Source organism: Lissotriton helveticus, chromosome 3_1 (assembly GCF_964261635.1).
Source record: "Lissotriton helveticus chromosome 3_1, aLisHel1.1, whole genome shotgun sequence".
Lineage (NCBI taxonomy): Eukaryota > Metazoa > Chordata > Amphibia > Caudata > Salamandridae > Lissotriton > Lissotriton helveticus.
Window position 1 is genome coordinate 236,470,525 of NC_136061.1, and position 22,910 is coordinate 236,493,434.

Below are 22,910 nucleotides of genomic sequence, written 5' to 3' on the forward strand. Positions count from 1 at the left end.
AGCCGAGACCTTTTTGAAATCTTTCACTAATTTCATACCAAGATTCAAAGCTGGTTCTGGACCGTATTCATTTTGAACCTGTCTCGGAACGTTTGGGATCACCGCCATAGACGGCACACCATGTGTTTTTGTGTAGATTGAAGCTAAGACTGTACCCCAAGTGTCACAGTCCTCCACGTGTGGTGCAATCCCCATTGGTAAACAGATTGTTAGAATCCTGTGTTTCTCATGAGGTGTACTATCGGGAAATACTGCCTCTATTTGAGTAATTTTCTGGGCTAACCAGAATGGAAATTGTTCCCTTTTTGCGGGCAACTTACCGATGACTGACTGTATAGTCTGTGGTGTGATTTTGTTTGTGTTTCCCTGATGAGGGGTGTGCTGTGGAATTCTTATAGCTGGTTGGACTGTTAAAGTCCGCATGACACGTACATTTACAATATTGTACATTGTAAATGTATTTTAATTAATTGTTTTAGCTGAGCTACTAGTTCTGGACCTGTCATTTTGTTCTATGGCAGGGTGTGGTGTATAGCTGGCTAGTACCGGCCATGTTGCTCCTGTTCTACCTAGTGGACCGAGCCTGGTAATGTGATTTTGATGTTGTAGGGCGCCTTTAAACCAGAGCTGATGCTCTCGGTAAGTTAGTGGAATTTCAACGTCCTCGAAAGGAGCGTATTCCGCTGGAGGTTCCTCCATCTTGTAGAAGTGGAACACGTGTTGTTGGATTTGCTTGTGGAAAGATAATCCATGAATAGAATACCTCTGTCTGCCGATATTCATGTTCCTCTATGACAAATATGACTACCACCTCTTGCTGATGGGCCATTTTCTATAAGCTCTATAGCTATCCGCACATTTTCCGGGATGTTTATAGCATCCACGTCGTCATGGCGGAAACCTGTAGTGTCAAAACCTGGTTGGTTTGCATTTACTGCATTTCCACTGCTCCTAGGATCTTCTTTGTCTGACATTTTGTTTAGGAAGTTTGCAGAGCAAGTTTCAATGAAATAAAGATAAGGTGCACAATATTTTGGAACACTGTATCCTTCAACAAAACCAAAACTAATACCTAGGATTTTTCGTCCTACTCAGTTTATGGCGGATATTTTATCCTTTAATCCACTCCAGACGTCTATTGGAGTATGTACGGGATAAAGAGGTCTCTGTGAAAAGCACAACTGAGTTACTCTAGTATCTAGCGTTAAATTATTACCTTACCAAATTTTGGGCGCCGTGTAGTTCCTATACTCCCAATAGGCTCTGCGCATTGGAATAACATATCCTATAGATGTGACGTAGGACTGAGGTCTACTAGGTCCCTATCGAATATATTAGACTTAATAGTGAGTGCCAGCTAGCTCAGAGGTCACTAGAAACTTTCTCGAATTCACAAGAAGGGATTTGTTTCTGTCAACCGCATAAATATGACAACTTTGTTTCCCCAAGATAAAACTGATCATCTGAGTCGTGGAAACAATAGATAGATATTTTACTCAGTGAATCGTGAATGCTTCGTTTCACCAGAGGTGCAGGGAAATGGAGAGACTGGCGTTTTTAATAAAAGTATTTATTGAACAGTCTTCTTTCTCAAGCATAAGAAACAAACTGCTAAAATCGTAAAACTGGTTGTAAAATATAATGCATACAGTATAGAGTAGAATAGATAAATACATACATAAATAACAAAGTACTCAACTGGTGCTTCCAAAATACGCCTACCCCGGTGTACCTAACCTAATCTTAGTACGAGGAAAGAAGTAAGTGAGGTGTAGAATAAATAGATTATTCTTTTACCAAGAATCTGTCCAAGATTTCTCTTAGGTGCTAATCCGCTCCGTACCTTAGTTTGAAACGAAGGAGGTCAGGCTCAGGACTCTATTTCCCAACAACCCGCAAGGGTAGCTTGGAAACACTGGAGCTGGATTTCTCGGCAGGAGAAAAAGACAGCATCTCTCTCAGTGCGTCTGCTGGAGGGTCGGCTTCCTTCGGCACTTGCAGTAGCAGGGCGCGTCGGGCAAGTAGATAGTCGAACTGCTCCAAACCACTGTATGTTTGCTAAGGCAAGTGTCGGCATATTTATAACTTGAAGTTGCCGAGTTTGACATAAAGGTGGACATAATAACGTCATTGAAGACTCTCAGTTCTTTGAAAACTCTGTGAGTTCTTGGACAAGTCAGTTCTCGAGCAAGGGAAAGTCCCTAGCTGCTGAAGCAGAGTTTTCCAATAAATCGTTGTAGATTTTCGGAACTAGTGGAAGTAGCCCTGCCGTATTTGGACTGCATGAGCTATGACTAAATATGGTTATGATTCTTATGCCTATATAAGGACATAGTGATTTATATCTATAAGGGCATGAATCGGGAAATTTACAATAGTGTCCTAAAATGGTTCACAACAAAAGTTAGTAAGACTAAGGAGTTCTTAAGGTTCTAAGCAGGACGTGAAGGATGAGGAACTGCCATGTATGGTTCAGCCGAGGGTTGTGGTCCAGCCTGGAACTAATGAGGAGACATTACTTTTGAATGTATGCTCAATCACATGCCTTATAAAGTTGGGGGGGGGGGCTAGAGGAAGTTTATCCCTGTATGAAACTTAATAAAAAATATGAATGTTATTAAAAATGTGCAACATAAATCCATGAATGGTGCATGAAGACAACCTTCCCTTGCTGCTGCATACTTGAATAACCAACAAATGGTAATTCTGCCACTATTTAGTGGTGCCCAGACCTCACCAGAAGCCAAACTGGTGTTGTGTTTCTATCTAGGACCCTAATTCGATATTCCCGATTTATGCCCTTATGTGGTTATAATAAATAATATCCTTATAAAGGCATAAGAATCATATCCATATTCAGTAATAGCCCATGCAGTCCAAATACGGCAAGGCTACTCCCCTAGACTCCTAGAAAGTACAAAGCGTTCTTTAAACAAACCAAGCCTTCAGCAGCCCGAGAATTCCCCCTGCTTTTGTTTTGATTTGCACAAGAACTCCTGGAGTCCAGAAAGAACTGTTAGTTCTTAGTGACGTCTTATGTTCAACCTTGCGTCAAACCCGGCACCTTTCAGGTATAAATATACCAACGTTGCCTTAAGCAAACTCACAGTGGTTGGGAGCAGAGCGGCTATCTACTTGCCCGGAAGCCCAGCTGATGCGAGAGCTGAAGGAAGCCGCCCCTCCCTTTTGACGCACTGAGAAAGACGCTGTCTTTTTCTCCAGCCGAGAAAATCCAGCTCCGGTGTTTCCAGTCACCCTTGCGGGTTGCTGGGAGATCGAGTCCTGAGAGAGAGATACAAGACCTCCTACATTCTAGAACCAAGGTACGGAGCTGACTAAACCCTTAAGAGAATTCTTGATTCAGATTCTTGGCAAAAACCAACTTAGTTAAACTGCAACCTACTTACTCCTCCCCACGTATTAGGCTTAGGTCAGGTACACCGGGGTAGGCGTATCTTAGAAGCACCAGTTGAGTAGGTTAGTCAATGTTTTTATGTATGTATATATTTTATCCGTTTTAAAGTATCATATGGCTAAGAAACCATATCAATGCTTTTACAGTATTATTTTATAATACTCCTTTTACTGTACGCACTTTACTTCATGATAAGGATTGCAATTGTGACAATTCATTTCTCTTGCATGAGAAAGAAGACTGCTCAATAAATAACACCTTTTATTGAAAACGCCCGTCTCTCTATTTCTCTGCACTCTGGTGAAACTAAGTATGCACGATTGACTGAGTGAAATAGTTGTCTATTGTTTTCACACGACTCTAGAGATACACTCTTTATTCTGAGGGAGCAAAATTGTCATGTTTATGCGGTTGTCAGAAGCTAATCGGTTCTTGTCTATTCAGGGAAGTTAAACTCCTCCTTGTTTACTCGAGAAAGTTTTTAGTGACCTCTGAGCTAGCTGGCAAAACTAATTAAGTCAGTAGAGACCTAGTCGACCTCAGTCCTTCGTCTACACTGCTGTTTATATTATTCCAATGCGCAGAGCCTATAGGGAAAATAGGAACTACACTACATGGCGCCCAACGTTTGGTAAGGCGATGATCTAACGCAAGACATTAGAGTAACTCAGTCGTGCTTTTTCACACAGACCCTTTTTCCCCGTAAATACTCCAAAAGACGTCTGGAGTGGGTAAAAGGTTAATATCCGCCGGAACTTAGTAGGAAGAGATTCCTATGTATTAGTTTTTGGTTTAGTCAACGTTGAAGGATACAGTGTTCCAAAATATTGTGCACCTAATCTTTGTTTCCCTTGAAACTTGATCTGCAACAAAAAACTTTCTGTCAGTAAAATGCCGGAAGGTAACGAAGAAAGAGATGCTTTAGCAGCTCAGCTTATAGCAGATGACACAAGTCTCCAAGAAAATGACCTGAATGTTATAATCATTCCGGTAAATGTAAGAAGAACGTATAGAAAATGGACTATCACCGAGAGATGGTACAGTCATATTCGTGGTAGAGGCCCATGAATATCGGCAGACAGAGGTATTCTATTCATGGATAAATTTTCCAGCAGCACACGCTGTAACACAAGATTTCCACTATTACAAAATAGAGGAACCTCCGGATGAATACGCTCCTTTCGAGGACGTTGAAATCCCACTAACATACCAAGAGCACCTGCTTTGGTTTAATGGCGCCCTAAAACATCAAAAGGCTAGGTCCACTAGGTAGACCAGGAGCCACGTGGCCGGTTCTAGCCAGCTACACACCACATCCCGACATTGAAAAGATGTCAAGTGAAGAACTTTTAATTAAAATAAAAGAATTACCAAAGGCATACAGAGAATGAGTTCAATTGGCAATGGAGGATATAACATACCGCCAGAAATTGAAAGAAACAGATATAGCAGAACAACCTTTTGAACTTGCCAGAATCATAGAAAAATCCTATGAAGAACTAGGTAGAGATAGTTTGGGTGGGAAACCAGTAAAACCCCAACTACTTGAAAATCCTGAAACAACATTTATTAAAAATAATCTAAACACTCCTAAAAAGAGTTGGGATGGAAATAAACAATCCACTCCCAAAGAAAAACGATTTCAGCCCAGAGGAAGGTCTCCTCAATGGAGAGATAGATCTCCAGAACGAGGTCTCCCCAGAGGGAGCCCTCTGAGAAAAGATACAACCTTAGAGATAGGGATAAATTAAGAAAACCTGACAGATATCAAGATATTGATACACGTCCCTCTCGATCTTTTCAGACTTCCTCACAAAAATCGGAAAGAAGAGGACGGTCAGAATACAAGGAAGAGCACGTCAAGTCCAAAGACAAGGAACCTGCTCATCAAAGTAAAAAATTACAATTTCCAAAGAAGAAGGTAGCTAGTATTAAAATAAAACATGCTGAGGACACAACTAAAAAACGGAGAGTGGGCCCAGACAATGCTAGACAGCGCAGCAGAAGTAACCATAGCTCGCAAGATCTTGATGAATCTTCTGGAGACAGTGGACACGAATGAATACATTCAAGTGGAAACTGCAGACACCAGAGTTAGCAAACCCCATAAATTATACGAAATAACATTGCGTATAGAGGGGGACAAGACTAGGAAAGTAAGGGGTCTCTTTTGGGATAACCTTTCGAAAGGCTATGACATCCTGTTAGCTGAGAAAGACTGGCCACCAGAGTTTGTCAGGGAGTGCCCTCATGGCGAAGAAATGATTATACCTGCCTTCTCAAATCACATTCCAATTCATAAAAAATATACATTTGCAAGAAAATGGGAAGTGGCCCAAGCTCCTGCATTATATAAAAATCATGTAGGATGGGATGAGGATTCTCCTCCTCACAAAATCCAGTTGAAAAATCAACCCACTGCACAAAGGCAGTACCCAGTTAAACAAGAAGAGAAAAAACAAGTCAGGGAGATCTTAGATCAACTTGAATATCAGGGGGTGATTGAAACATGCACCTCACAAATGAACAATCCTTTGTTTCCTGTCTCCAAGCCAGACGATTCATATCGTCTAGTTTTGGACAACAGACACCTAAACTCCTGCTGCAAAACATTTGCAGTACAAAACTCACACAGTGCAGCACTAATGAATAACATTGTGCGTAAAAGTATAAAACGACATTAGATATCTCTAATGGATTCTTTTGTCAAAACATTGCACCTGAAAGCAGGCACTTGACCGCTTTCTCAATAATGGGATCGTAAAAACAATTCTGTCGACTCCCACATGGGTTCAAGAATAGCCCAGGATTATTCTCAGCAAGAGTAACAGAGTTACTACAAATATATGATGATGAGGCATTATCTTATGTCGATGACATCTATCTCACAGATGATGACCTGGAGACTCACTTGAAAAGAGTGAACACCATAATACTTGGGTTCGCCGCTGAAGGGTACAAATTCAACTTTAAGAAATCACAAATTGCTCACCTAACTGTCCTGTTTTTAGGATATGAATTATCAAGTGAAGGCAAAAGCCTAGCAGACAATTTCTTAGAGAAATGTGCTGTACTCCGAGCTCCAAAAACGCTGAAGAATTTACAATCAATACTAGGATTCCTGAATTTCGGAAGAACATACATTCTAAATTATGCAGAGAGGGTTAAACCTCTCTATGAATTAATAAAACCTGATTTCAAACCAATCAATTGGACTCAGAAACACACAGAAATTTTAAGATCATTGCAAACAGACATGTTAACTAAAACAAAATTGCAAACGCGAAAAAATATGCAACCTTGTAATCCGAGTCATCCCAGGAAGATGCGGATTCACGTACCTGACCTCAAATGAGGGAGAAACAGTACCAATAGCTTACAAATCACATTTGTACACACAAGCTGAAATGAAATTCAGTTCTACTGAAAAACTTCTAATAGCGGTTCAAACTGCTATAGCAAAAGAAAGAACAAGGCAGGAGGATATCTGTTTTAACAGCAGAATCAGCCCTTGAGGCATTAACAAGCCCACGCAATCTAAACGCAGTGGCATTAGATCCAAAATGGATACAATGGGAAAATTCTGTTGCTGCAGAAGACGTGAAGCACTATTTTGACCCGAAAATGAAAAAACGAGAGAATCTAGAATATGAAGAAGAATATCCTCTGCCAATCGAAATTCAGCCTCTCGAACAGTACACATGTGTAATCTACATGGACAGATTTGCACAACACTACGATGTAGAGGAAAAATCCTACAACGCAGCGTGCACGATTGTTAAAGGTCGCAGGCGCTTAGGTAAATTCAGACCGATGATTACAAAAACTGAATCACTCAGAAACTGTACAGCTCAGCGAGCTGAAATAAGATCTTTAAAGATGGCGCTTGAAAATGCCGATCTAATAGTGTGCGATTCGCATTACTGCGTCAAATCTTACAATAATGACATACAGACATGACATGGATCAAAAACGGTTACAAAGATGATACATGTGCCACAATAAAGCATAACAAGCTCTGGGAACAAGTAGTTCTTTTACAGAAAGAACTACAAAAGACTCACGTGATACATACACTGAGTCATCAACGTGATGGCGTTCACGTTGCAGGGAATTCATTGGCTCACAGAGCCACAGCGGAAGCGGTTCAACCGGCTTCGGTAGCCACAAAAAAGCGTTCTAAAAAACACATAGACGGAGAAACCATGCTAGCGGTAAAAGCCAATTATGCAGCATTACCTCTCAACTACCCACTCAGTAATATATACATAATTGATGCAAACTCTGTTCCTTTTGCTCAAATCCCTGGAGTGGGGGATAGAGTAATTCCAAACACGAACCGGAGGGCTTACTTGATTCATGAAGCACACATGGGATTAGGTCTAAGGCACCAAGAGATCGTGAGATCTATAAAAGAATTACAATCAGAATACTGGTGGCCGGGGATGAGCCTGCAAAATTACAAATTTGCAAAGGATTGTCCAGACTGCAATCGAGATCGCAGTTGTGAACCGGACCAGACTACTGCCAGGACACCTCTATTAGAAAGCATAAGGCTATCTATACGCAAAAATCCAGCAGGAGAAATGCGATCCCATAAATATTAAGACTAGATTCACTTAAAATGCAGACACCAGCGCTCGGCTGACGCCAGAACTGTTATAAAAGATTTGCGAGTCTTTATCTGCACATACGCAATTGGCATGCTACATTCTGACCAGTGTCCTGCGTTTAGCTCTCGAGCTTACAAAGCGGCCATGACCAGCATGGGCATTGCGGTACTCTTCTCCCTTCCATCCTGAGGGAAATGCGGTAGTGGAAAGAAAAAACCGTGACATAAAGCAATCTATAACGGCGAGGGTATTAGGTTCGGGTGATGGGTGGGTCAAACATTTTTTTTATTTTATTTGTTTATTTGCATAGTAGTTAGAGCAACAGCGTGGTACAGTTGGTATACAAGCAATCGCATATCAATACGCTCTGTGCGGTACAATAGTATCAAGTGTAATATAAATATTCCATTTTGTTGTAGTGCAGTTAACCAAACATAACCCTCAAGAAACCCTTTGCCCGCCACCCCTTGTAAGCCCACCCTAGGCACTCATAGTTCGTAATTGCATATATCGATTGGTAATTGGCTACGCCGAAATATGGCTCTTTCCTAATACACAATTCTATACAATCAGCCAGAGACATAAACAAAAAATGTGTGGGTTTCCCCAGTGCTGTGTTTCGGGGTGCACCAAGCACGTCCGTGGCAAGTTGTGGTGTATGGAGGACGGCTCATAACTCAAGCTGTGGATAACGAGACATTAGATTCATCTTCCCCCTCCGCCTCAAAAGCCCCTAGCATGGCAAACCAGTCTAGTGATATCAGCGTCTTCCTAAGGCCCCTACGTTCCTCGCGTCGTAGCGCCTCCCCCTCTGCCCTGCCCCATCGTATAACCTCTGTCCTCCACATGTCAGGGTTGGGTGGTTTGGGCGATTTCCACCGCATGGTTATCGCGCGTTTCGCAAGTAGCATGGCCATAGAGAAGCGTGGCTCAGTGGTTAGAGGCGGCAGACCCGGATGCTGAGATCGGCCGTGGACCAGGGTTCGATTCCCCGCCTCGGCGGGTCTCGGGCTCAAAAATTCCACGGACTCGACAATTCTCGCTCTGGTGCCTACTCGACTCACGGGGTCACACTCTGCGACTCTGGGCAATAGCTTGCTTAATCTCCACTTCGGCCCCTCGCGGCGGCATGCCTGGCTTTTACCTTGTGGATACCCTGCCAGGGTATCTCACAGGGGAATACCAGGACGGGTTCCCTAAGCAAGCGCCTTGATACCTTCGGGTGATACGTGCGCTATATAAGTCGCAATACATACATACATATCGGTGAAGCGTGTCGACACACTTCTTTTACGCGCCACTGGTCTTAGCCCTAGTATTGTATGTTCTAAGGTGTGGGCTAGTAGGGGAGCACCCGCTTTGGTAAGCGAGTCGTGTATAGTGGTCCAATAATAGCCCAGTTTCGGGCAGTCCCACAGCATGTGTATCAGTGAAGTAGCATCTGTTCTGCATCGAGGGCAGGTGTCAACAGCGTCAGGGAACATCGCGTGTATACGACGTGGCGTGAGATACGCCCGGTGTAAGACCATCAATTGGATAAACTTGAACTTTGGGTTTCTAGCCACTTGTTTGGGAAATTGAAGGATACGCCCCCATTCTTTATCCTCGAGTGGCCTTCCTATGTCGCCCTCCCATTTGACCTTGAGAGGCAGTAATGAGATCGCCCTCCCCGTTCTGATGCCAGCGGTAAGCCATCTGGTCAGGTGGCTTCCCGTTCCCATGAGGTACTCCATTGTTAGCAATGGGTTTGTGGGTGGCTCTATGCCCTCTCGCGCCCATAACTCTGTCACGTAATGACGTAAACCAGCATGTAGGAGGAACGAACCTCCCGGGACGTTATGTGTGGCCCTGAAGTCCTCAAAGGACAACATGCGTCCATCCACGAAGAGGTCTCCAATGTGCGTTACCCCTGCGTCGTGCCATGGTGTGAGCTTGCGGGCCGTGAGTGTTCCCGATTCCAGCGGGATACCTAACAGTGGGATTGTAGGGGCGTATGAAGTCGTGGGAGTCGTGTACTTTACCGCTTTCCGCCAATATTGCACTGCAAGTCGGAGAAGAGGGGGAGTGTCTCCAGGTAACTCCGATCGGGGCAAAAGCAAGACATGGATTTTCCCCTTGGAGCGATCCTCCTCTGTCATGTCGATCTCATGTAGGTTCCGACCTGCCACCAGTATGCCAGCCATTGCAGCTGACAGGCAAAATTATAGGCCCTGAAGTCCGGTGCTCCCATTCCCCCAGCCCCAGAGGCAAGCTGTAATTTAGCAAGTCCTATGCGTCTCCGCCCCGATCCCCATATGAGCTCCGTTAGTAGTGTATCAAGTGCCCTGAAAGTTGAGGCTGGAATCAGGAATGGTAAGTTAGTGAAATAGTAAATGAGTCGGGGGAGCACCACCATCTTGGATACTGCCACTCTACCCGCCACCGACAAGGGCAGCGACAACCAGAATTGTATCTGTGATTTGAGCGCCCTCATTGCTCTGCCCAAGTTGCCGTCTATCATTTCCTGTGCACCTCTGTAGATTTGGATCCCAAGGTAGCGGAAAGTTGTGTCCGCCATTTGGAAAGTGTATGGCAGGAAAAGCAGTGATGCAGATGGACCAGTGGCAGTAAAGCAGTAACCATACGACTTGGGTTCGCTTATCGTGAGGCCCGATAACAATCGGTATTCCTCGAATAGTGCGGGTATAGGGTTTAGGTCACCCCTCAGATCACGGAGGTACAGGATAATATCATCAGCGTAGGCGGACACCACGTGTGTCGTCCCGCCTCTCTGAATGCCACGGTGTGAAGCCTCCTTCCGGAGTTTACAAAGTAGCGGTTCGAGCGCCAAGATAAATAAGAGCGGGGAGAGTGGGCACCCCTGTCTGGTACCCTTTGCAATGGCCAAGGGCTCAGAGATGCATTTGGACGTTCGCACCCGCGCCGTGGGGCGGGTGTATAGCAGCCTGACCCATGCAACTTATTCCAGAGGTAGCCCGAATTTTGCAAGTGTGGCAAACATGAAATCCCATCTGAGGGAGTCGAAGGCCTGCTTTAGGTCTAGTGAGATACAGCCCTCAGTGCTTACATCCGCTTGGTCTCGTAGCATCAGTTGTGCTAGTCTACGGAGGTTCATAGCTGTGCTCCTACCAGGTACAAACCCGCACTGGTTGGGGTGGATCAGCTGGGGGATGTGCTGCGCCAGTCTAGTTGCCAGTACCTTGCTCAGTATCTTATAGTCAGTATTAAGGAGAGACAAGGGTCTGTAGTTAGCTAGGTGCATCCCGTCTCTGCCCGGTTTTAATAGGGAAGTTATCAAGGCCTGGAGGGATGATTGTGGCTGGGAATTGGCCCGTAGTGCCTCTTGGTAGATGATTTGTAGTCGTGGGGCGAGTAGGTCGATAAATGTCTCGTAAAATTCTACAGGTAAGCCGTCCGCCCCGGGAGTTTTATTCCTCGGGAGGGCGTGTATCGCCTGTTTAATCTCTGCTGTGGTGATATTACGCTTCAGATCGTCTCGTTGTCTACCAGTGAGCTGGGGCAGATCTAAGCCCTCCATGAAGTTCTCCAGTGCCATTTGTGAGAGGGGCTGGTGCGGTCCATATAGTGTGGTGTAGTAGTTCGTGAATGCGGCGTTGACTCCTAATTGAGTCGAGGCCATTGAACCTTCCTGGTCTATAATTTCCAAGATTGGGAGGTGCGTCGGGGAATCCCGTATAATGCGGGCTAACAATGGGCCTGACCGATCAGCCTGAGTGTGCTGTCTGTTAGTGTATTCGCGATAGTCTAGTAATCTTAAGTCTTCAAGTAGCTCAGCATGCCGTATGTGTGCTTCTTGTAGTGGTGTAAAGTGTAGGTTTGTGCCCACTGCTTCGTTCTCCAGCATTGCCAGTCTACCCTCTACTTCCTTAATGCTATCGAGCAGCTCCCTCTTCATGCCCACCCGGGTGGCCATCGCCTCCCCTCTAATGAAGACTTTGAACGTGTCCCATTCCAATCGTCTGGAGCTAGCAGTGTCAGTATTCGTAACAAAGTAGGCCTCAATGGTGTCCGCCATGGACGATTTGAAGATATTGTCTTCCAACAGTTCCGTGGGCAACCTCCAGGTCAGTATCGGTGTTAGGAGCCTACCCCATTGCATCGCCAGTTCGACAGGGTTGTGGTCTGAGAGTGTCTTTCCCATATGTTGTGCTGTGAGAACCGCCCCCAGTAGAGAGCGGGAGCAGAACACGCGGTCGATTCTGGTGTGCAGTTGGTGTGGTGGGGAGAAAAAGGTATATTCCTTGTCAAGTAGGTGTTTGCTGCGCCACGCATCTGCTAGGTCCCACCCTTCTACCCACTGTGTTAGTGCAATTGCCTGTTTCCTGCTTTCGGTGGCGTGTAAGGGTGGGTGTGACCTGTCCAATGTGACATCCAACACAGCATTGAAATCCCCCCCAACAACCCATTGATATCCTGCCCAATCCGCTAAAACACCATTAAGTCTAGTTAAAAAATCCGATTGACCCGAATTTGGTGCATATACACATCCGAGCACAACAGTGGTGCCATCCAGTATGCCCCTCACAAATACATATCTCCCCTCCTTGTCAATTCGCTGCTCAACTGGTTTGAAGGGTACAGAATTACGAAGCCAAATAGCTGCCCCCCTTGAGAATGCAGAGTAGGATGTAGCAAAGAGTTGACCCCTCCACTTCCTCAACAGTTTCGTGTTCTCAGCACTGTTCAGATGTGTCTCCTGGAGGCAAGCTATCATGACCCCCCCTACGGTTAAGTTGAGCCAGTATCCAGTGTCTTTTGTGGATCGTACCCATGCCCCGCACGTTCCAGGTGCACAAATTGTAAACATTAAGTGGCCCCATAACTGACCGCATGATGTGGAAATGTTGAGCCCGTGGGTGAGCATGCCAAGTATACCCTGTGGTGATAGTGGAGTGCCATTGTAACAGTTAACCCCTGAACATTGAGGTCCCCAGATAAACAGACCCGGGGTCCAAACCATGATACCCAACATGGGTAATAGTCAAACACAACCATGTTCATATGACGGGGGTTGTAGTCTATTCGGTCTTGATTTGTGCTGGCCTGCGATGACATAGCAAGCCCGTAGCACGTATATCCCCCGGGCCACCCACCCGTGCGTGGCTATTTATGCTGTTCATACATTACCACCCAGGCAGTGTTCAAGGCGCTGTCGTTAAAATTCTTCAGCCATTTGCGCCGTGATCTTGGGGAAGAGCTGTAAGCTGTCCGCCGACCCCGATACTTCCGTATGCGTATCTGAAGTGCTGGCCACGTCTCTCGCCGTGTCTGCATAGTGAGCGGCTAGTGCTTCCTATGGGTGGATCAAACATTTAACAAGTGTCCAACGTAGTCTTAACAATCTGCCAAGAAATTCTCTAAAAGGTCTCACTCCCTACGAACTATTGTTCGGCACTAGAATGCACATCCAGGATCTAGATTGTCAGACTTCAGTGGTAGAAGAAAAACCCTTTGATATCAAAGATCGTTTGGCTGTTTTACAGGACTTAAATGAAACAAGAAGACGCCTGAGTAATATAAAGTTAAAGCCAACAGCCACTGAAGAGAAACCACCTGTCCCAGCAAGACCTGTCTGGATTCCAAAGATGGGGGATCTAGTCAGAGAGAAGATCACGATGAAGAAGGAATTTGGGCCTTCTTACATAAAAGCAGTACCTGTCTTAGCTGTCAGCGGAACAAGATCAGTAGTACTACCGCCCCTTGCTGGTAAAAAGGAGAACCGAGTTGTATCCATCGACCTGGTAAAACCACAATCATGTGGCCAATAATAAGTAGTAGGCCCAGTGGACTCCCAAGAAATAGCAGAAGACCAAATCTTGCTACAATCCAAGAGGTTCAAACTGAAAGACTAATCACATTTGATAAACCTGCAGTGAATAAAAAAGGACTATGCAACAAAGCCATGGAACTTGTGCCTCTTGAAACCCAAATTGCAACAGTTCGTCAAGAAACACCTATCTACAACGATGTAGCCTCAGACTATGCTAATGAAACAAAGAAAGATGCAAAGATTAATGAGAATCCGGAAGCAATTCCAACAATTGACAGAACTGCATCTGGCTACTTCATCAATTTCGATGACTTTTCTGAAGATCCAAGCGAACATGAAGAAACGCCAGCAACAAAAACTTTCAAAGAAAAAATGACTGAACTTTTTCATCAACTAAAAGAAACTTATCTGATTTCACCATGGATTGAATTTTGGATTGTGTTAGGTGTACCTTTCCTCCTGCTTTGGCTCATCATGGTTTTATGTTTGGGTAGATTCATTGATGGAACATATAGTACAATGGACACAGCAAGTCAGAACATCAACTTAGTCCTAAAGCCTCACACATCCTCTCAAGAAAAGAGAACTGTCATCAGTGAACATCACAGCCAATCCAATACCAGGTGGGGTGGCATGGGACAAAACGGGTTATGAAATCTATGGCCCGATTGAGCTCTTGAAATATCCACATCAATTTAAGGTTTCCTTAAGTGACTTTGTGACACCAAGTACTTTCTCTGATGATTGAGACTTTGACAATATTAATAATATGATGTCAGATTTAGTAATGTCAGCCAAATTTACAGAACATGATTACTTGCACGGTTCATCAAATTATGAAGAAATGTACTGTTATAATCATTATGGTCATCACTATTTGCATAAATCTGCTCAACCTAGAAATGTTTTAAATTATAATCAATGGGAACATTGTCCAACACCGCCAAAAGGCAGTTCGAAAACATTTTATGAGAAATTCAAATACTTCTCAGGGTTTAACAACAGTGATCCAGAAACGTTTTATTTCAAAATGTTAAATAAGACAGGAATGAAAACAATGTTGACAAATACTAAATTGATTTATTCTGAAACATTTTATGACAAAATGACTACATTTGGTTTTGAATTTTGGAAAAACAACATTGAAACAAAAACCATCTGGGGTTCAAAAGACTGGCAGGTACAAGGTCTAGAAGCATTATTTAGAGCCTGCATGATCCCAGAACAGATAATATTCCTGAATGACACCATTCAACAGACAACCTGTCTTGTCCTAGCCAAGATAAAAGATTTAAACAAACCGTCTATTCCGAAGCCCATACCTGATAGTAATAGCACTACAGATGTGGAGATAGACGTATCCCATAGTTTACACCAAAACAGAACAAATCCTGATTGGAAAAAATGGTCTGGCCCACAGATACAAATAACTGTCAAGATAGATTCCTGAACAAAACACAGGGGTTTAAACAGACCAGGCCAAACCCTAGATACTCCCAGAGACAACATCCAAGGATAGTTACAACATACAGTGTAGGGAAACTATGCCTCGAATGGCTACAGAAATCCACACTGGCTGAAATTAAGCAACACTTGACTTTACTTAAAGACGGTGCTGACTTGCGTGATTTCATACTGGGACCACGCAAACAGCGTCAAAAACGTTTCATATACGCCGGTATATACGCTGCTTACAACGAAGCTTGGAAAGTAACACAAATTGAAACAGCAGAAAAAATATGAGACATTGATCGTATAAATTTGGAAAAATCACTTCCTGTAGTGGACAATGGGTTAACGACTCTGTCCTCCAGAATATATTCACTGGACAGTATTGTATCATCTGCTATTGATATAATAGAGCAGGACTTACTAATGTTACAACATGGTCAGTCCCAATTGCGTTCTATTGTACAGCTAGGCTGGACGTTGCAAAATCTGCGTTGAGGCTACATGCCATGGCGTCTAATCAACATAACGTCATTATTTTCTATCTTTAACCTTACTGATAAACAAATCAGATTGGCACAAAAAGGAGCAGACTATACGATTCTGAGCATTGAAAAACTTGAGAGATTACCATTGACAATGTCAGAGAGATCTGTCATTGAATGGATAATACATGGAACGATTACAATCCCAATAACAACTTTCCAGTTTAAGTATTGCCAAAAGTATATACCAGCAGGCCTGTATGAAAGGTTGGGTAAAGGATACATCAAGTCAACATGGAATTTACCTTATACACACAAATGTTATAGTGAAGGGAAAAAGAGGTATTCCTTAGTGGTAAAATTGTAAAAAATCACTAAGCGGTACACTCCTGTGTCAAGGTATTAACTTGCATGGAGCCTGCGAAGGGTCTTCAAATAACCTTTCATGTCACCTGCACGGCACTCCTGCAACACAGATAGAGCCATTTTTTAGACAGCTTTCCAATGGCAGTTATGTTCTAATAAGTGACCACAGCTGTTGTGGCATGGTGCCAGGAAAAGCCTATCTCGTGAGCGTTAGTTCCATGGTCACTTGCTGTATGCAAGTATTGTATCCAAACAGCAATCCAGAAATGGAGGCGGCAATATGGCCTTCTTTGAATATCTCTTCTATTCGAATTGATACTTTAAGCAGAATGAAATCCATTCTTTTACAGACAACTGTGCCTTTAACCTCGTCCAAAGAGACGTATGATCTGCAAGTTGCAAGGACAGCAGCAGAGATACGTTCCCTATTATCAACAAATTGCCCCGTGCATTTCGTAGAAATGTTAGGTCAAATTTTAAACATGTCTGATACCAGTGGCATCGCACATGTATTTAAGACAATTTTTTCGGGACTGTTAGCACCCTGTGAAACAGTTCTGGGCATATTCCCGAATTTTGTCCATTCCTTTTTCGGCGGCCTGCCTCTTCTTTTGAGACTCGTAGCAGGAATTTTATTTTTGATCCTTCTGCTCCGATATGGCAAGCCAAGCAACAGACCGAACTCCAGCTACAATGGAAGAAACGATCCTAGCAATACGCTACCGAGACCGCATCACTAAAGTGCTCGGATTGGCCCGGCTAAGAGATATTAGTGCAACCTGGTTTCTTTCATTCAGACCTATCTGGCAAGATTGCATCTTACCTGTGCTTCGATGTCTGCTATGCGGCGAAGAATGCGTGTTGGACGTCTGTCTTACACTTCCATCAGCAGTACCAATGGATATCGATACTGTGCTAGGTCCAGTAAAGACTCATGCAACGTGTTGTCCCCAGCAGCTACCTATTCTGATGACAGCATTCGTTGAGACTTCACCATTACGATTAGGTGGCGGTAAAGTACGAGAGGAAAGCAGCACCAAACAGGTACAACCCTCTGTGAGCATTTCTGATCCAAACATCGATGATAGCAATCATTCTCACATATATGCACAATTTCAGCATTTTCGAACTTTCACCTGATATTGTAGACCAATTTTTTGCAAGCCTGTCTGATATGATGTTCTCCCCTGAACAAAAAGAATAACTTTTTAAACAACGAGTACACAGCGTTCCTTGAACTCTGAATTCGGCCTTCAGTTTTCATAAACAGACCTACTGAAAAACATTTGGAACTATTTTTCCCCTGAGAGCGAAATTTTTTTTTTTTGGCACACAGTAATCTGCTTAAAGTAGAACTATTCTTCGAGAACAGAGCTTCTATTTTAAGAAATACTAGAGACAATATTTTACCTCAGCCTCTAGCACGTGTACAGCATTTGTATAAATATGTGATGAAATGGTCTCAAACTTCTTTTCTGTATTCAGAGCCATTTCATGTGTAATTTTCGCAAATTCATTCAGCTGAGACATATATGCATTTAACTGAATGATATCACTGCTTGAAAGACGTACAGTACCAATACTCATTTTTCGTGTATATACCATACACCATTTCAAATGCAATTTATGTATTTTGGTGTGGGTTGGAAAACACATGCATTGTTATACGTTTAGTATTGCTTAGTTTTTAGTAATGATGGACATTAATTCGTGGAGTGGGTGTTGTGTTTCTATCTAGGACCCTAATTCGATATTCCCTATTTATGCCCTTATGTGGTTATAATAAATAATATCCTTATAAAGGCATAAGAATCATATCCATATTTAGTAATAGCCCATGCAGTCCAAATACGGCAAGGCTACTCCCCTAGACTCCTAGAAAGTACAACACGTTCTTTAAACAAACCAAGCCTTCAGCAGCCCGGGAATTCCCCCTGCTTTTGTTTTGATTTGCACAAGAACTCCTGGAGTCCAGAAAGAACTGTTAGTTCTTAGTGACGTCCTTATGTCCAACCTTACGTCAAACCCGGCACCTTTCAGGTATAAATATACCAGCGTTGCCTTAAGCAAACACACGGTGGTTTGGAGCAGAGCGGCTATCTACTTGCCCGGAAGCCCAGCGGATGCGAGAGCCGAAGGAAGCCGCCCCTCCCTTTTGACGCACTGAGAGAGACGCTGTCTTTTTCTCCAGCCGAGAAAATCCAGCTCCGGTGTTGCCAGTCACCCTTGCGGGTTGCTGGAAGATCAAGTCCTGAGAGAGAGATACAAGACCTCCTACATTCTAGAACCAAGGTACGGCGCTGACTAAACCCTTAAGAGAATTCTTGATTCAGATTCTTGGCAAAAACCTACTTAACTTAAACTGCAACCTACTTACTCCTTCCCACGTATTAGGCTTAGGTCAGGTACACCGGGGTAGGCGTATCTTAGAAGCACCAGTTGAGTACGTTAGTCAATGTTTTTATGTATGTATATATTTTATCCGTTTTAAAGTATCATATGGCTAAGAAACCATATCAATGCTTTTACAGTATTATTTTATAATACTCCTTTTACTGTACGCACTTTACTTCATGATAAGTATTGCAATTGTGACAATTCATTTCTCTTGCATGAGAAAGAAGACTGCTCAATAAATAACACCTTTTATTGAAAACGCCCGTCTCTCTATTTCTCTGCACTCTGGTGAAACTAAGTATGCACGATTGACTGGGTGAAATAGTTGTCTATTGTTTTCACACGACTGCAGAGATACACTCTTTATTCTGAGGGAGCAAAGTGGTCATGTTTATGCGGTTGTCAGAAGCTAATCCCTTCTTGTCTATTCAGGGAAGTTAAACTCCTCCTTGTTTACTCGAGAAAGTTTCTAGTGACCTCTGAGTTAGCTGGCAAAACTAATTAAGTCTAATATAGTCAGTAGAGACCTAGTCGACCTCAGTCCTACGTCTACACTGCTGTTCATATTATTCCAATGTGCAGAGCCTATAGGGAAAATAGGAACTACACTACACTGGAAGTCCGAAAGAATAGATTTATCCTGTGCTCAGGTCTCTAATGTATCCATTATTACTCTTACCATTACCGTAGAATCTAGAGGAGAGCTAGGGCTATAACATTTTGGGTTGGCCCCATCACCCTTGTTATGCCTCAAATGTGCTGTGAGATAGATTGTTTACAATTAGGTGGGCTTACAAACTGTCCATAGCATCCCATTAGTTTTAGCTGTCTCATCTGCAAACTTTTAATTGCTTAGCTCCCTATTTTATTCCTGGTCTCTTTTTGAAGCGCTTTAAAAATAAAAAATATATCATGTCAGAATTGTTTCAGTATTATTCCTGGATGTGCAATGTGCTTTCCTACTTTTAACATGGGCATACAGCTTCTTATTTATGTTGCTTTCACTTTACCTGCCGTATCAATTACACCCACAACTGTACTACTCTACACCAATATAATTTACATCACTCCACACCGCTAACTTTTAGCCATGCTTAATAGCAGTCATACTGTTCATGGCTGAACGATTTTGGCAAAGCCAGTAATGCTCGCAAAGGTGAGAACTATTGGCTTTGCCAATGCTACATAAAAATGGGTACTATAATGAGTTTGACCAGGAAGGGGTAGGGGGTGGCTAAGTCCCACTTTATGGCACTATTTATGACTTTTGTCAGTGCAGGAGCCCACAATTTGATGTTTTGCTGAGAAAAGCTTGTGGTTCCTATTTATAGTCCAAATTATTTCTGTGACTCCAAAACTTAATGGAGAATAGAAATTATGCAGTAATTTATCCACCAAAGAAATGCACACCTCTCTGAATGGAACGAGAAATAAAATGTATTAGCCATTTCTCTCCATGAAGAATTGTAATGGCTATAATTTCCAACATTTTTTTTTTGAAGAGGTTAGATTTGATGTTTGGAAGGCAAAGTCCTCTGCATGGTAAAAGACATATACCCGCCCTGAGTGCCCAACTGTACTATTGTCTGTATCCCCAATGCAGATCTGCAATGGTACATTGACTACAGGATCCTGGGTTCCATTTTGGTAAGCCCAGGCCTATCCTGTAAAAGCATGAAGAGGAGATCAATTCCCCCCCCCCCCCCCCCCCATAGATTTGTACGTTGCTGCATTCCTGAGAGCTGGGTGAAGAACACTAGAGGAAAGGAGGAGACTCTGTTTACATCAAAAGACTCTTCTTTGATTCAGTGATGCACCACAAGTAAGGGGCCTTAACACATCTCAGGAAGAGAGATGGGGCGGATAATGGAATCCTAAAGAGTAGGGCTGGGGGTCTGGAATGAACCCTTTGCATGTATCACTGGGGCTGACATTCAGGGGTAAACTCTGTTCACACCATGAATTAAGTTTTGGATGATCAGCTTTGGAGTTGTGCCTGCTGTGACGGACCTCTTTCATGAAAGAAGATGAAAAGAAATTCCCCCGCATCGAAAGATGCAGAACCCCCACAACATAAATCTTCAAAGACCCAGACCCTAAATTACATTTGGTGTCTGGAAAAGAACTACAAATAGGGGAGGTTGAGCCCCCACAAATGTGTCCCCTGCCATGCAGCCAGATTGGCTGTGTGAGAAGAAGCTGTGACTTGGTCTGAGGGCAAAGGCCTGCTAGCCCTCCTCCTCGGTGATGGGACATTACCCAGGACACCAAGATCACCTGACTTGGAGTACCATTGGCTGACTGTGAGGGAGAGGAGAGCAAGGCCCAAGGGTGAGCCATGCATGAGGGTTCCCTTAGCGAGGTGTGAGGCTGTGCACTGAAGGGGCTGTTTCAGTACTAGATTGGGGACCCTCATATGCCAGGAAAGGTGCCACGTTCTGACCTGTATTGGAAACGCTGGGACTGGGAGGGATGCACCCAGCTGCACCACAGTGATCCTGTATGGCTGAGGGGGGGGGGTCACTGGTGAACTGAGTTTAGGCCATGTGTGCAAGGCCTATGGATACAGAGTTCGGCAACCCCTGTATGCCAAGAGGGGCTGCCGTACGGACTCTGGTCGTATATGGAGAGTCTACGCCTGGATTATGGTCACTGTGACAAACCAGTATGCCAGGAGGTGCTTCCAGTACCACTTTGGCCTAGAGTTCAGGCCCTCACCTGGACCGAAGGAGAACAGTGAGTCGAGCCTGCACGCGTTGATCTGCACCTGATAGCCTTTCATGGTTCAATGAGACAACGCTGGGGAGATCTTATCCTCGTTGGCGCTCTGCTCGGGAGCCAGAGGATCACACCCCCACTAGAAGGAAGAGAGTAACATACTTTTTGTGTCTGCTGAGCGGGAGCAGCTCCGCTCACTAGAAACCGACCACCAGCGATGTTCGACAGGAGCAGTCTGTGCCACAGCGTGCTGCTGTGTCCATCGCGAAAAACAACAAGTGATGGACTGAATGTGGATCAATGTCACACACTCCCCCAGTCAAAAGATCTGGGCCCAAATCCATCGTTTTTTTGCACTCCACACCACCCTGGGTCAGATAATGGCTTTATGCAAATCAGCTCTGACCCTGTTGCCCCATGGGAACAGTCCAGTCCGAACTACACCAGCCATATCTTTCCCAGACCGGAATCAAGCATCCGAGGACCGGACCGGTTTCGAGGTAACACCTCTCTTCAGCCCGGCTAGCTTGACTCCAAGTGGTGTGGAGTGCCTGAGCAGCCCAACTCCGGTGTACAGGCTCTAGACTGTGGAGGGCACTTTCTGCGTGCTTGAACAGTGCCATACCGCTGTAGCAGGTAAGACTGAAAATGGGGCTTTGAGGCCCGGGTGACTTGATGATGCAGCACCATAGATACTTTTGACTAAGTTCCTAAAAAGGTCAGAGGTGAGTATGGCCAAATAGTTTGCATTCCCTGATGTACCCACCAGGGAATGGGGAATAACTTGTTACACGAAGGAGGGTGGGACGGGTATTTGCCTGACTACTACTAGAGACCTGACCTCAAGGGGAATAGAGTAGTTGCATCTGAACATCGTATTCCTTTGCATATTTAGAATTAGAAATAAAATACTCATTTTTTTTACTTAAAAAAAGCAAGATTTATTGTACCGTAGTGATGGCATTAGGAGTTGTGTTCACTGACCTGTATCTACATCCCAAACCCCTCTCCCCCAAGGGAGAATTGACTGCTCGACCACAGTTACTACAGGGGGGTCAAGTGCCTAAGGGGTTCTTGGCCCAGTTCAGCAGAATCAATAGTAGGCCAGGCCCTTGGACATCAGAGCAAAAGATCTCAAGCACAACCGTTGGGCACAGTAGCCCCTCTGTGACCCTGGAAAAAGGGTTCCGACAGAGGACCTTTCAGAAGGCATAATTATCACTAGAGGCTCTAGTTGCCCCCCTAAGTGTCCCAAGCCTGCTACCTTACACTAATTTTCCTATCCTGCCCAGCCTTTTTATAGATTCATCTGTAGGCGTGTACTTCTGCGAAATTACGCTGCTTGCTTTTCAATGCGGTCACATTTTTGTGGGCACAGAAATAGGATTTATTAAACCATCTTTAAAAAATGTTTTAATCCCGGTCTTATTGGAACGGTAGAGATTTTTTTATTGTACCACACAAAGTAATGTACTTATTACATCCGTTAAACGCCTAGGATTGACCCTCTCCCTTTCTACTAACATACCTTTATTAGCTTGCATATCTGGAGTCCTACTAAACAGTGAGCAAAGAATGTATCCCGGTGTGAATAATTATTGGCCGGGTATTATGGTCCCCAAAATAAGATCTTGGAAATCAAAACAATTGGAGACCAGTGCACTAATGTCTCTAGA